General features: G+C 41.0%; 1 long non-coding RNA gene across 1 annotated transcript; it reads left to right on the top strand.

The window, feature by feature from the left end:
* The first annotated feature begins 1,806 nt into the window (after positions 1-1,806).
* LOC131737106 (uncharacterized) lies at positions 1,807-13,159 on the top strand. The gene is made up of 4 exons (XR_009328678.1): positions 1,807-2,152; positions 11,282-11,498; positions 11,771-11,856; positions 11,946-13,159. It is a non-coding gene; the product is annotated as an uncharacterized LOC131737106 (long non-coding RNA).
* The last annotated feature ends 2,456 nt before the right edge of the window (positions 13,160-15,615 follow it).

Here is a 15,615-nt window from a genome sequence, read left to right as displayed (position 1 = left end):
GCTGGGTTCCATGGTGGTGTTGCTTGTATCACTTAAAAGTCTTATTTTATGCTGTTGTTATTCCGTATTTGTTTTGTTTTCAAAATTTTGGTTACGAACCAGTGGTGGCTGGTGGCCAAAACTTTTGGGCGTTCACACCTCAGAAGCAGGTGAGGGGATGGGGTCCAAGGGGGTGGGGTCCAGGGAGCCAACCTCAGTGGTAGAAGCAGTGGATCTGTTTCTTGTTGGAAGCGATACAAAAAGTTTGCTCTGTGATGTCTTATCATGTCAAATTTTTCAATGACTTTATTTTTTAAATTTAAGTTGTCCCTGAATCTAAATCAATCCCAAGTTCAAAGACCAAGAAGAGGAAAAAATAAGACCTTAAATGGAAGTCACATTTAAGGCCAAAGGCGTAAAAAATAAAAAAAAACACTGTACAATAAAGGTGGGTTTTTTTTTCAGGAACCAGCAGATCATTTATATAGGCCTAATAAAAGAGTAAACAAAGAGTAAAAAAAATTGTAATTTATAAACAACTAGAAAAAAAAATGCCTCACTCGGCTATGATCAAGATTAAAAAAAAAAAAAATACAAAATATTTTATAAATAAAATTAAAATAATACTGTAGGGTATATTTAATAACCGATTACCCCATACAGGCAGTAATGGTCGGTAAATTAACACACAAAAAAAGAAAAACTGCCGAACACAGCTTTTCATGAGGATGTCATGAACCCACAGCGATCTTACATTATTTTTCTTTCTCCGGTAGAGCAGGGCGATCGCAATTCTCTTTTTTTGTTTGCTGTTCATTGTTCCAAGTATTGTGTTGTCAGATTAGTACCACTGATTGTTGCCGCTTTTACAGTTTCCCCCAAAAAATTTGATGTGATGGGATGACAGTAGTTGCAGTTTTTAATCATGTGTATACGATAATGCTCAATAATATCGATGTATAATGATGCCTGTAACTCACACTCTCTTTTCCATAACCAGTGAACAGAGGTCTGCGGCGATTGCAGAACGACGTGCAAGGAAGCGGAATGCGCGCCGCGTCCGGTGTGAACGCCCCTTGAGAAGAGACGAAGTCGTGCTGCTCATATTTATAGCCTTTAGTTGTCTTGGCACATGCGCGCTGGTTGCCTGATTACCGTGTTCACTAATCGGCTGTGCTCCATCCAGACATTTTTAAGCCAATCATAGCCAGTCCTGGCTAACGGCTGGCTGCTACTGCGCATGTGCACGGCGGATTTGGGTGCTCACATTTCTGAGCGAGCACAGCCCGGCTTCACACATCACCCAAAAGAAGGGAAGCGCGATTCATTAATAAGAGACTGGGGGTTCGGCGAGCAAGCGAGCAATGTTAACTGGTCGCCCCTGTTACGACCACAGAACCTGAAAGCATACTGGTATCACATCAGCATTTGAAAAGTAGGTTCTGAACTGCTTGACTATGACAATCCTGAAATACATGGACATAACAGTGTATTGTTCAGATGAAGATGCTTTTCATTAAGAAAGTGTATTTTTTTCTACAGATTTATACAGCATAATTCACAAAGATACAACCTAATGGGCCAGATTTATAAGGGTGTTTACTCCAAAATGCAATTTGGACCAATTTTCTCAAAGTAAATTCAAACTGCCAATGTTGCAAACCAAGTAACAAAGTATTTGGAAAGTTAATTTCAGGGCACACAAGCGTCACTAATTTTTTAACATAAACTTTCACAAAAAAAATGGTGACCACTTAATTTTGCTGTAAAGATACTGATAAATTTGGCACAGTTTCCAGAAATGCTCTGTGACAAAGAGAGAAAGAATCTAACCAGAAAGGTCGCTGTATAAGGTGAGCGGTATGCTTCCCCATAGACTGGTCGACTCGACAGTAGGCATAAACCAGAGGTCGGCCATCTTGGCGGAAGCACGTAGCGGCACGTACACAAAACGAATCCCTTGCGATCAGCTACGGGGCAGGCAGCAATTGGAGAAACCAGGGTGCCGAGCTGATTGCAGGGAGGAGTTGGGTAGTACACAGGGGATGCAGCTACGCGAGTAAAGCCCCTTGTGCTGAGATGTAATTGCCAACCGGAGCGTGTGCGTGTGCACGGACACCTGCACCCCTTTCACTCAGGATACAGAGCACAGTTCAGTGCACGGAAGATCGTGGTAAAGGAGTGTCATTTTGTTTGGGGTTGCAACCTGCAGTGTTTGGCTTCCCCTATACCAGGGGTCGGCAAATGGCTGTCCATATGAGGTTCTTTATCAATGTATTATATATTTTAAAAAACATGAGTTAGATCAGCCTCCTCGGCACTTGCTCAGCCAGCTTCTTTGTTATTGTTGCTGGACTGATTTTCTCACGCCGCACGTTGTCTGTCAATGGTTGCTAAGCAACAGTTCCAAGGCACGCAGCCAACGTCAGGGAAGTACGTGCTCAATGCTTATGCAGTTACCGTATGTGAAGACTTCACTGAAGTGCTGAGCCGGCGGAACGACAAATTGGCCAAATTAAATAAATTGTTTTAATTTGTTAAGAGAAATGTTTTTTTTCTTCCCTTGCTGGGATCAAAATGTACGATTTAATAACCACATGTAATGTTAAAAATTTGCGCACTTATTTTTCGTTGGAGTTTTTTTTTCTTTGAGAAAGACAGAATAGGCAGCTAGTAAATGTAAATGAAACCCATTTAAATAGTTATTTATCTTTGCCTTTGTACAGATTAGTGTTAAGCACTGTTGAATTATGTGTGGTTTAAATAATGTTGACTAAAAGACAGCAGCGGTATAGCGGTAATGTCTTTGTTGAAAGATTTACATTAAAAAAAAAAAAAAATCCAGTATAATTGTACTCCATGCTTTGCCAGTGTGTTTCTGTAAATTCGTTCGTATTGTGTAGGTATTACAACCTGATAATTGAGTTAAAAGTTCAGTTTTGTCGGTGGCGGCCCACAAGTCGTTTTGTTACGTTGAGGTTGCCGACCCCTGCCCTACCATGCTGGAATAGGGGCGACTTCTTTTCTTTTTGCATATATTCAAAACATTAATTAAACACGGACGTTTTTGAAAGAATACAGCGTGTTTGCTTGTTGTTTATATTATCACACCACTCACCAGCCTGTCACATGCCACATGCCCCTAGGTTGGGGATATTCAGGACTTCAGTAAAATAAAACCAAGGGTTTATATAGCAATTTGTGGTGAACTTCATAACAGTAGGATCGGGTATTTGACCACAAAACAGTCAGGACTTCAGTTCAATACTGATCACGGGATGTAGACGAATGGCAGAATAGCAATCACATCTGCTGTGTACAGGGTGATGATAAACCAATAAAGTGGGTCACAATTTCATGGCGTATTAGCAAGTGTATTGATCATATAAATGTACACCCTCCAGGATACAATCAAATTAACATGGGAAGTGATTTTCCATAGATTGCGATATGACCAATTAAATGAATATATATATATATATATATATATTTCACTAAGTAGAATGTAGTCGTGAATGCACACACACACACACACACACACCACCATTCCATTTTGTGTTATGTTTGCTTTTGCAAAGATAAACCGAGGGGACTATGAAGGTGAAGTGAAAGTCTTTGGAAGCAGTCAAGCCTTAATCAAAGCTAAATAATTGATTGATAAACTCATTGAAAGTAATTCAGAAAAGGGCCCGAGCTACAATAGAAATGAACAAGGTAGAACACTGACATAGCTGAGTTGACCATTTTACTGAAATTTATCTTTCTGAGAATGTGCCTGGAATTCTGAGTTTGAATATTGAATTATTATAATTGTTTTATTGAGCTCCCTGAATGTAGTTTTCAAAAATATAATAAATATATTGGTTGAGAACATACCAGTCAGTATGTTTTCAAAATCCAGTTACTGAGTCAGTAAAAACTGTTATGAGATTTGGTAATCAGATTTAGTTAGCTTATATATTATTATTTGTTTATTTAGCAGATGCCTTTATCCAAGGCAACTTACAGAGACTAGGATGTGTGAACTACGCATCAGCTGCAGAGTCACTTACAACTATGTCTCACCCGAAAGACGGAGCACAAGGAGGTTAAGTGACTTGCTCAGGGTCACACAATGAGTCAGTGGCTGAGGTGGGATTTGAACCGGGGACCTTCTCGTTACAAGCCCCTTTTCTTTAACCACTGGACCACACAGCCACTATATAATATATTTGAATCGAATATGAGGACATGCATGTGAGAGATTTGGGGTTAGTTTCAAGTAATTTTCCTTCAGGAGTTGATTTACCAGACTGGTGTGGAAATAGTCTCTTTGCTGAAGCACTTAGGTCAGGGGTCTCCAATCCTGTTCCTGGAGGGCCAGTGTCCTTCCTGGTTTTTGTTTTGACTGTACCCTAAATTACTTAATTGGACCAATAAAGCTTCTAATAAGCACTTAATTGGTCCAATTAAGTAATTTAGGGTACAGTTGGAACAAAAACCAGGAGGGACACAAGCCCTCAGGTACCAGGATTGGAGACCCCTGATTTAGATGAATTTTTTTATGAATTGTGCTTTATGGGTATTGGCCAGCAGGTGGCAGTACAGTGTAGCTGTATAATTGTTATTATTACTATTATTTATTTCTTAGCAGACGCCCTTATCCAGGGCGACTTACAATCGTAAGCAAATACATTTCAAGTGTTACAGTACAAGTAATACAATAAGAGCAAGATAAATACAATGACTTTGGTTCAAGTAAGTACAAGTGTGACAAAATACAATTCAATAATACAGCAGATAACAGTGACAGTGATAGTTACATCAAGATATGATTAAATACAAAATACTACAGATTAAACACTTGGCAGATTACAATACTCTGAAGTACAGGATTAAATGCAGTAAAATAGGGGGCAGATAAGAGCAAATAAAGCACATTTAAGGAAGGGTGATAGTGTCCCAGGGGAAAAACAGAGGAGTTCTATAGGTGCTGTCTGAAGGAGTCTGAAGGAGGCGCCAGAATGTGGTCAGGGACTGGGCGGTCCTGACATCTGTAGGAAGGTCATTCCACCACTGCGGAGTGAGGGTGGAGAAGGAGTGGGCTCTGGAGGCAGGGGAGCGTAGAGGAGGTAGAGCCAGTCTTCTAGTGCAGGCGGAGCGGAGAGGTCGAGTGGGGGTGTAGGGAGAGATGAGGGTCTGGAGGTAGCTGGGTGCAGTCTGGTCAAGGCATCTGTAGGCTAGTACAAGAGTCTTGAACTGGATGCGAGCAGTGATCGGTAGCCAGTGGAGTGAGCAGAGTAGTGGAGTTGCGTGGGAGAAGCGAGGCAGAGAGAACACCAGGCGGGCAGCGGAGTTCTGGATGAGCTGGAGCGGACAGGTGGCGGACGCAGGGAGGCCAGCCAGGAGGGAGTTGCAGTAGTCTAGGCGGGAGAGTAACAAGGCCTGGACCAGGAGCTGGGTGGCGTAGTTGGTGAGGAAGGGTCAGATTCTTCGGATGTTGCTCAGGAAGAATCGGCAAGTGCGTGCCAGAGTGGAGATGTGCTGGGAATGAGAGAGGCAGGGGTCCGGGGTGACTCCGAGGTTCTTAGCTGAGGAAGAGGGAGAGAGTGTGGTAGATTCCAGAGGAACAGAGATAGAGAGATCAGAGGAGGGGGAGGAGGAGGGAAAGAAAAGGAGGTCAGATTTAGAGAGTCTTGTCTTGGCACATGCGCGCTGGTTGCCTGATTACCGTGTTCACTAATCGGCTGTGCTCCATCCAGACATTTTTAAGCCAATCATAGCCAGTCCTGGCTAACGGCTGGCTGCTACTGCGCATGTGCACGGCGGATTTGGGTGCTCACATTTCTGAGCGAGCACAGCCCGGCTTCACACATCACCCAAAAGAAGGGAAGCGCGATTCATTAATAAGAGACTGGGGGTTCGGCGAGCAAGCGAGCAATGTTAACTGGTCGCCCCTGTTACGACCACAGAACCTGAAAGCATACTAGGTTGGGGATATTCAGGACTTCAGTAAAATAAAACCAAGGGTTTATATAGCAATTTGTGGTGAACTTCATAACAGTAGGATCGGGTATTTGACCACAAAACAGTCAGGACTTCAGTTCAATACTGATCACGGGATGTAGACGAATGGCAGAATAGCAATCACATCTGCTGTGTACAGGGTGATGATAAACCAATAAAGTGGGTCACAATTTCATGGCGTATTAGCAAGTGTATTGATCATATAAATGTACACCCTCCAGGATACAATCAAATTAACATGGGAAGTGATTTTCCATAGATTGTGATATGACCAATTAAATGAATATATATATATATATTTCACTAAGTAGAATGTAGTCGTGAATGCACACACACACACACACACACACCACCATTCCATTTTGTGTTATGTTTGCTTTTGCAAAGATAAACCGAGGGGACTATGAAGGTGAAGTGAAAGTCTTTGGAAGCAGTCAAGCCTTAATCAAAGCTAAATAATTGATTGATAAACTCATTGAAAGTAATTCAGAAAAGGGCCCGAGCTACAATAGAAATGAACAAGGTAGAACACTGACATAGCTGAGTTGACCATTTTACTGAAATTTATCTTTCTGAGAATGTGCCTGGAATTCTGAGTTTGAATATTGAATTATTATAATTGTTTTATTGAGCTCCCTGAATGTAGTTTTCAAAAATATAATAAATATATTGGTTGAGAACATACCAGTCAGTATGTTTTCAAAATCCAGTTACTGAGTCAGTAAAAACTGTTATGAGATTTGGTAATCAGATTTAGTTAGCTTATATATTATTATTTGTTTATTTAGCAGATGCCTTTATCCAAGGCAACTTACAGAGACTAGGATGTGTGAACTACGCATCAGCTGCAGAGTCACTTACAACTATGTCTCACCCGAAAGACGGAGCACAAGGAGGTTAAGTGACTTGCTCAGGGTCACACAATGAGTCAGTGGCTGAGGTGGGATTTGAACCGGGGACCTTCTCGTTACAAGCCCCTTTTCTTTAACCACTGGACCACACAGCCACTATATAATATATTTGAATCGAATATGAGGACATGCATGTGAGAGATTTGGGGTTAGTTTCAAGTAATTTTCCTTCAGGAGTTGATTTACCAGACTGGTGTGGAAATAGTCTCTTTGCTGAAGCACTTAGGTCAGGGGTCTCCAATCCTGTTCCTGGAGGGCCAGTGTCCTTCCTGGTTTTTGTTTTGACTGTACCCTAAATTACTTAATTGGACCAATAAAGCTTCTAATAAGCACTTAATTGGTCCAATTAAGTAATTTAGGGTACAGTTGGAACAAAAACCAGGAGGGACACAAGCCCTCAGGTACCAGGATTGGAGACCCCTGATTTAGATGAATTTTTTTATGAATTGTGCTTTATGGGTATTGGCCAGCAGGTGGCAGTACAGTGTAGCTGTATAATTGTTATTATTACTATTATTTATTTCTTAGCAGACGCCCTTATCCAGGGCGACTTACAATCGTAAGCAAATACATTTCAAGTGTTACAGTACAAGTAATACAATAAGAGCAAGATAAATACAATGACTTTGGTTCAAGTAAGTACAAGTGTGACAAAATACAATTCAATAATACAGCAGATAACAGTGACAGTGATAGTTACATCAAGATATGATTAAATACAAAATACTACAGATTAAACACTTGGCAGATTACAATACTCTGAAGTACAGGATTAAATGCAGTAAAATAGGGGGCAGATAAGAGCAAATAAAGCACATTTAAGGAAGGGTGATAGTGTCCCAGGGGAAAAACAGAGGAGTTCTATAGGTGCTGTCTGAAGGAGTCTGAAGGAGGCGCCAGAATGTGGTCAGGGACTGGGCGGTCCTGACATCTGTAGGAAGGTCATTCCACCACTGCGGAGTGAGGGTGGAGAAGGAGTGGGCTCTGGAGGCAGGGGAGCGTAGAGGAGGTAGAGCCAGTCTTCTAGTGCAGGCGGAGCGGAGAGGTCGAGTGGGGGTGTAGGGAGAGATGAGGGTCTGGAGGTAGCTGGGTGCAGTCTGGTCAAGGCATCTGTAGGCTAGTACAAGAGTCTTGAACTGGATGCAAGCAGTGATCGGTAGCCAGTGGAGTGAGCAGAGTAGTGGAGTTGCGTGGGAGAAGCGAGGCAGAGAGAACACCAGGCGGGCAGCGGAGTTCTGGATGAGCTGGAGCGGACAGGTGGCGGACGCAGGGAGGCCAGCCAGGAGGGAGTTGCAGTAGTCTAGGCGGGAGAGTAACAAGGCCTGGACCAGGAGCTGGGTGGCGTAGTTGGTGAGGAAGGGTCAGATTCTTCGGATGTTGCTCAGGAAGAATCGGCAAGTGCGTGCCAGAGTGGAGATGTGCTGGGAATGAGAGAGGCAGGGGTCCGGGGTGACTCCGAGGTTCTTAGCTGAGGAAGAGGGAGAGAGTGTGGTAGATTCCAGAGGAACAGAGATAGAGAGATCAGAGGAGGGGGAGGAGGAGGGAAAGAAAAGGAGGTCAGATTTAGAGAGGTTGAGTTTGAGGTGATGCGAGTGCATCCAGGAAGAAATAGCAGACAGACAGGTGGTTGGATCATGTTCGTTTTTTTAAAAACAAATATTTACTGAGCATACATTACAATTCCCCTTTGAAATAACATAATTTATTCTTTATATTAATTTATGGATTTCCGTTTGTAATTTTACACTTCACTGTTTATAACACTTAAGGTAAGTTAGCATTGCTCAATAGCAGAGCCTGTGAGGATGAATCATAAAATTCAGTCCAGGTTAATAAAATGTAGGTGTAATTTTATTTAGGACATTTGATTTTATACATGTATGCATGTGGAGGGGGGTGGGCAGTACAATTTCTTCTGCTGAAAACCTGCTTTGATAAAATGGTTGTACCTGGTCTGTAGTTAACATATATAAGTAATGGCAGGAATGACAAAGGTTATTGGTGCTTTTTTCAAACAAACACCAGGGCTTGACTGGAGTTTAGTTGCGGTGAAAGGCATTTGCGAGTACAGGGGATTTCCAGTGATCTGGAAATGGGCATGAGTCACACAGCATACACAGTGAAACCTGGTTAGACAGTACTAGCAGAATACATTACATTACTTTGTAACCATTTAAGCAACATGTATGGCTGCCATCTTCGTTTGCAGTACTGTGTTTATTTAAACTTGGTTCACACTTCATACTTTGGTCATTAAGCTGTGGGTGTTTATTGCTGTTTTGTTGTTTTCTTTAGCATTATTGGGTGTGAAAGGTAACACAGCAGTAATACTATAACACGAGTAAGAAACACTTTGGGTAAGGTACCTAGTGTTTCCCTGCATGCATAGAAAGTCACCCTACCAAGCAGGGTGAGATCTCAGCTGAAAGATTTGCAGAGATTTGCGAATTTGGTCACACTGCACAAGCACACATGGTGTATTGCATGGGTTTTGTGGTTTCCTTTTATTAAGTTCCTTTCTGCACGCTCAGAAACTTTCATGTAATCCAAACAGTTGTTAAGAGAATTTGTAGGTCTTTTGGTCAAATACCATAAAATGCAGCGTTTGGGATATTACAAATGTAAGGTCCTTGAACAGTATGTTTGTGAGGCAGATTACTAAAGGTATGTTTAAACTTTCAAAACTACATTTCAAGGAAATCCTCAGCACTGACCAAGTTTACCAAATGTGAAAGGAGGCCCATAACCACACATACATACGACCATGCATCGGTATCTTCACCACTTTCACAGTCCTGTTTGTATTTATTAAGGTACTTAATTTCTGTCGAGGGCTTCAGTGTGCCGTCTTAACCTTTAACAGAAAAGAATATAAAGCTTGCAAGGTTTTCAGGCATGTGTCTGGTACATTCATTGGTTAATCTACAAGCCTATTACCAGCAAGTTCCAATTAACCGCATAGCATAGATATATTATTTTATTGTTAGTTTTTTACCAGGTGCAAGGCTGTGCTCCAACTATTTTTATTTTATTTTTATTTGTCTTCACCCAGTGTTTGGGTTCAATGTTTTGGAATTCTGTTACATTTTGTATTATAATAAAGGTGGTTATTTAGTTATCCTGACTGAAAACAATATTATTGTTGATGACCTAAAGGAAGGTGTCCCATTCCAAACCCAAATCTGACTAAAACACATTGCATCAGTGTGGAGATTTGTATATTCATGTTTAAGAAAAAGGTTGCATGTTTGTCATTCAGCGTGTAAACTGACTTTATGCAGTACTTTGAATCTGAGCCAAAAAACAAATTAGCCAAATGGTATGCAGACCAAAGGGGTATTTTTCTGGGAATTGTATTTATTGTTTTGGCTGTTGCCCGCAGCAGTTATATTTTCCCAGGGTTCTGCTGGTGGTTGCTTTTAGTGGGGAATGTATTTTAAATGTGAGATTCTGATCCGCAAAGAATCATACAGGACCTAGTCACCAACAATATTACAAATGTCAAAAGAAAATGAGTACAGTACTGTACTCGCAGTATTGAACAGCAGTTTACTGTAGCTGAAAAGGGGTAAATTACCTTCAATGTTATTTCAGTTTGTTTTATTGTCCTCTTTTGTCACGTTCACAAGCAAGAATAGCCTTTCGATTGCATCTCCATCTTCAGACTCATCTCAGATGCCCCACATTCACGTTCGGCTGCGCAAGTTCCCTTTTCTTCAACAAACAATATGACTTTTCTTTTAAAAGCGGCATCATAAAATGTGCATGAAGTTTGCCAGATAGCCATTTTACTATACTGTATCAAGAGAAATTACTGTAGTGGGCATTACTGTGTACAGTAACTCTCGTTCAAGAGCACCTGAATAATTGACATGCACAACTGTAAATTGGTCCCCTAATTGAAAACAACTGATTCCATGTCGCTCCCCACCCAAATTTGAACTTTTGCGACTTAAATTTGAATAAATACAGCATTTTCTATATCCCATTTTACATTTGCTGTGAATGAAATGAGGGTATTTTCACCATGGTGGTATGAATTGTAATTCTGTATGAGCTATCTAGCCTCCTCGGTCCTTTTGTCCAAATATTTTTCAATTGAAATTGTCCACGCTACCGTCAGCCAGACAGCCCTTGGGTACGGACATTCAGAATACTGAACGTTCAATATTTTGGGGTCCCAAATATTGGTCTGATATTTTGTATGTTTCGTGTAAAGAAAATAACTTGTTTCACAATCCAATTTAGTTTCCGCTTAACAAACCTGGTCTCACGACGAGGAGGATCAAATTGAAATTTTAGATGGCTGCAAGTAGACTATTTTTGTCCTGTACATGATTTTGGTTTAAAATGAAGCATGTCATAGATGTTTGTTTCTCTCTCAGTCACAGGCCTGGCTGATTGTACTTCAGGAATTTCTTTTAAGTCCAAGGGAAAAAAGAGAAGGTCCTGGGATGCGGGTCCTTACTCCAACAAGGGAGCTGGCTCTCCAGATAGAGGCGAAGTGCAGCTAGTACAGTTACAAAGGAATTACCGGTGTGGTTGCTGTATTGAAAAGAAGACTCTTGAACACCTGGTGCAGTATACAATTGTAGCATGAATGTATGTATGTTCTCTTGTCTATTTCCTATTATTACTATTATTCATTGTTTGTATTCTTAAACTTGAACATCTGGTTCTGTTTCAAATTAAGTTTACTTGGACATTTGCCATTAAAACAATGGTAACAGTGTCATGAGATGTATTTGCATGTGGAATGCAACCTGATTTAGATGTGGTATTGAACGCCATTAAGGCTACTTTTTGTACCTTTTGGGTTAAAGATAATTTGCTGTTTATACTAGCAATTGTATGATCTCATTTGGCTGCCTTAGGTATTGGATGAGGCAGACAAGATGTTGGACATGGGATAATGAAGATAATCCTGGATACACGGCCTGACACAGACCATAATGACCAGGTGAAGATGCATTACACAGGAAGTTGAATTACTCTGCTTATGCATCCTGCAAAACTAAATAACTAATCTGTTTGTTTCTGTTTTATTAGTGCAACTTGGCTACCTGATGTTCGTCGCCTTGCGCAGTCTTACCTTAAGGACCCCATGATGGTGTATGTAGGAACTCTGAACTTAGCGGTGGGTGCAGTCACGTGCATTATTGCTACAGTGATGGAATGACAGTAAACCACCGGCATTGTACTGTATAAGCGCTTTCATATCCAAATATTGAAATGATCTCAGAAGTGCGGTGTAATGAAAGGATCACGTGACGTGCACCATGACATGGTTGCTTTCCATTAGGCTCCACACCATTACCCCCAATATCTTAAATTAATTACTTATCTGCATAATTTTCATTATTTTTACTGAATCCCCTGCTGTGGAATGTCATCCAGGAAGAAAGACACATCTTCCCCTCTATCTACACCGGATGGGTGTAGGAGGAGTTGGCCCCAGTGATTGAGCGAGCTGTGGCGGCCCAACTTGTGGCTTGGTAGCAGGAATGTTATCCGAGGCTTTGGGCCCAATCAACAAGGTGATGCGGGACAATGTAACAATGCTCCGCTCTCTCAGAGTAGACCTTAATATTCACATTAAAGCATTGTAGAAACTTACCTCGAAAGTTGATGCAGTAAAGGCAGAAATGCATCAGGTTAAAAAGGACATTAATCACTGCCTTGACCAAGTGGATAAATTTCAGGATAAGCTGAATGATCTCGAGGATCAATCACGCCATTGCAACGTTCGGCTGGTCAACTTATCAGAAGGTTTGGAGGGGGACGATCCCACTAGCTACTTGCAAAGAATGCTCCCTCTTTGGATTCCCAGTCTCTCCTTAGCTTCAATAGCTCCGATTCAAGCAACAGCCACCAGGCGTAAGGCTTTTACAGAGGTCAGGGCTAGGCTTCGCCAGAAAGTAGTGGACAGTGTCCTAATTTACCATGCAGTGCTAAAGGTTTCATACAGAAGTGAAAACCTTTCGTTTGTATCTTCTGAAGAGGTAGAAACCTTTTTGTCTCGTCTGACCAGCCTGATGCCGCTGCCCTCTAGGAGACCTCTTCAGTTTGATTCATCTGCTATGGAAGAGGACTCTATTGCTAACAAGTAGGAGAATGTATTGTCTCTGTTTTATTTAACTGCTGACAGATAGGAGAATCCTGTCTCTGTTGTAGCGTAAATGAGTGCTATGTATGCAGCAGGGGACTGTAGTTTGGTGTCACTTTTTTACTAGGGGGTTATGGAGGGTTACGGAGGGTTAATGATTGACATCACTGTGGGGGGGGAGGTGCCAGTTTTGTTCTCTTTCGGCCTCATGTTTTGTTTTTTTGTGGGGGTGGGGGGTGGGGGAGGGATGGAGAGAACCTTGATTGTTTCAATGCTGTTCTATTGTTTTTTCCCTTATCTTGCTTGTCTGCCTCTGAACTTTGAATTCATGTTTGATATTTTCGTATTTGGATTAAACATGTTATTTTGCATATTTCTGTCCGACCTTTGATTTTATTTTTGATACCCATGACTGACATAAAGTTGTTGTCCTTGAATGTGCGAGGGCTTAATTCTCCCAACAAGCGGGTTAGCTGCCTTGATCTCTTGCGTAGAAAGAAAATAGATGTAGCCATGATACAGGAATCCCACCTCAAACAGCAAGATGCTCCAAGATTTGCTAAAAAATATTTTTATGTGGCTGCTTCCTCCCCTGCAGATAACAAAACAAAGGGAGCGTTGATTGTATTGCGCCGTTTTTTAATTCATTGACCAAATTGTTATTCGAACTGTCTGAGTTTAGTTTAATTATTGTCGCTGATATGAATGCTGCGATGAACTCGGTTCTTGATAGATCGCATATGCAATCGTGATTCAGTAAGTGATCCTCGTATCTTATGGGATGCAATAAAAGGCTTTATTAGAGATACTGTTACATTATTTGCCTCTAATCTTAATAAATCGCATTTGGGCAAAATTAAAGAGCTTGAAGCCAAATTAGCTCTGTTAGAACATACTTTAAAGAGCTCTTTTTCGGAAACCACTGTGCTCGAATTGGATATTACTAGGAAGGATCTTAATATTTTATGTAGATGGCGTGCAGAGTTCCTCATTCATAGAACTAGACAGAATTATTATTTTCATGGCAACAGAGCGAGTCACCTTTTAGCTTTAAGGCTCCGCAACAACGAACGTCGCACAGACATTCCATTTGTCAAGACCACGCAAGGAGATATAGTTTCGGACCAACCTGGTCTCACTAGAAAAGCGTCGGATCAGTAGCGCAGTTTGTCTTCCAATTTACGTTCCTGTGAGCACGCATTCTTGCCGCTACCAACAATGCATCGTGGCTGTTTTTACCATGGAATCTTCCGATGTACTGCGAAATGAAACGAAAATCAGCCATTTTCCCCGCCGTTTCTTACACTACCGCTTGTGATCTGGCAGGATTGCCAACCCCTGGTCTAGACCATCTACTTTGAAATGTGTTCTTGATATCTAATTCTGTAAGTTAGGTTCTCCAAGAGGTATATTTTGTTCCCATTTTTTTTTTCATATATGGATGGTTTGTATGTCCAGGTTCAATTAGTTTCTATTTTTCTGTTTCATTGCAGTGATTCTAAGAATCTAAACAAATATGTTTATTTTGTGAGTATTGTGTTTTAAATGTATTTTAAAGATTACAACCAATCAAAACTCAATATTCTACTTAGTTCTGTCACTGCTATCATTGGTATTTTAATACATTTATATATTTCAGCTGGATAAACTGCGGGCTCTGGATTTTTTCCCTCTGCTACTGGTGGTCAAAAAAACTAAGGGGGGATTTCAGGCACAGGTGCTGACTGTGCCTCCGCTGTCTCAAGCTTGTGAGATAGCAGAAGAGTCATCAGCACTTTAAAGACTCTTTACCCCCCCCCCCCTTTAAACAATCACCGAACCCCTCCAATTACTCTCACCTTCGATATGCAATTTGAAATAAATCTTAAATACATTAAAAACTATTTCGGGACAGTAATTCCATTGTGAAACAAATCATAGGCCTAGTTAGTTATGTGCATCCAGCCATCCTTGCTTCACCAAAACCCACAAATTATTCTCATCTTCGATATGCAATTTGATTTAAATCTTAAGTACATTAAAAACTCTTTCGGTACAGTATAATGCCGTTGTGAAATCATTCATATAGCTATTCTTACCTTCGATATACAAAACGAAAACGTTCGTTAAATATTAAAATGCCATTGTGAATGTGGAATATTGACAGTTGGTCCCCTGGGTTTTAGTTACGTTTTATTCCAGTTGAGTTATTGTAACATGATCCCTGGTACAGCTCCAATAGCTAAAGGGGTCATGGGTCATGGGGAGCCACGTCCTGCCCAGATTGTAGCTCCGGTCCGGCGTGAGCACCCTCTTGTAAAGAAAAATAAAAGAACAGTTAATTAGAGTAAGTGTACGCGTGCCGTTTCTCTTAGTTAATAACTGGTAAATTATTGAGTTTATTACAGTGAAATCATTCATATACAGTAGCTCTCTTTTTAACGTATTATTAATATTTTATTCACATTTGACATCACACGTTCCGGCCAAGCCTCGGATGAAACAATACGATACTGTTATATACAATTCTGAAAAGAAAATGAACGCGATAATGAATTAAAATATAGTTACCTAGCAATTTTCCAGATCACAAGCGGTAGTGTAAGAAACGGCGGGGAAAATGGCTGATTTTCG

This window comes from Acipenser ruthenus, chromosome 5, assembly GCF_902713425.1.
Source record: "Acipenser ruthenus chromosome 5, fAciRut3.2 maternal haplotype, whole genome shotgun sequence".
Lineage (NCBI taxonomy): Eukaryota > Metazoa > Chordata > Actinopteri > Acipenseriformes > Acipenseridae > Acipenser > Acipenser ruthenus.
Note: the sequence above shows the minus strand (reverse complement) of the source record. Positions and strands in the feature narration are given on the sequence as shown.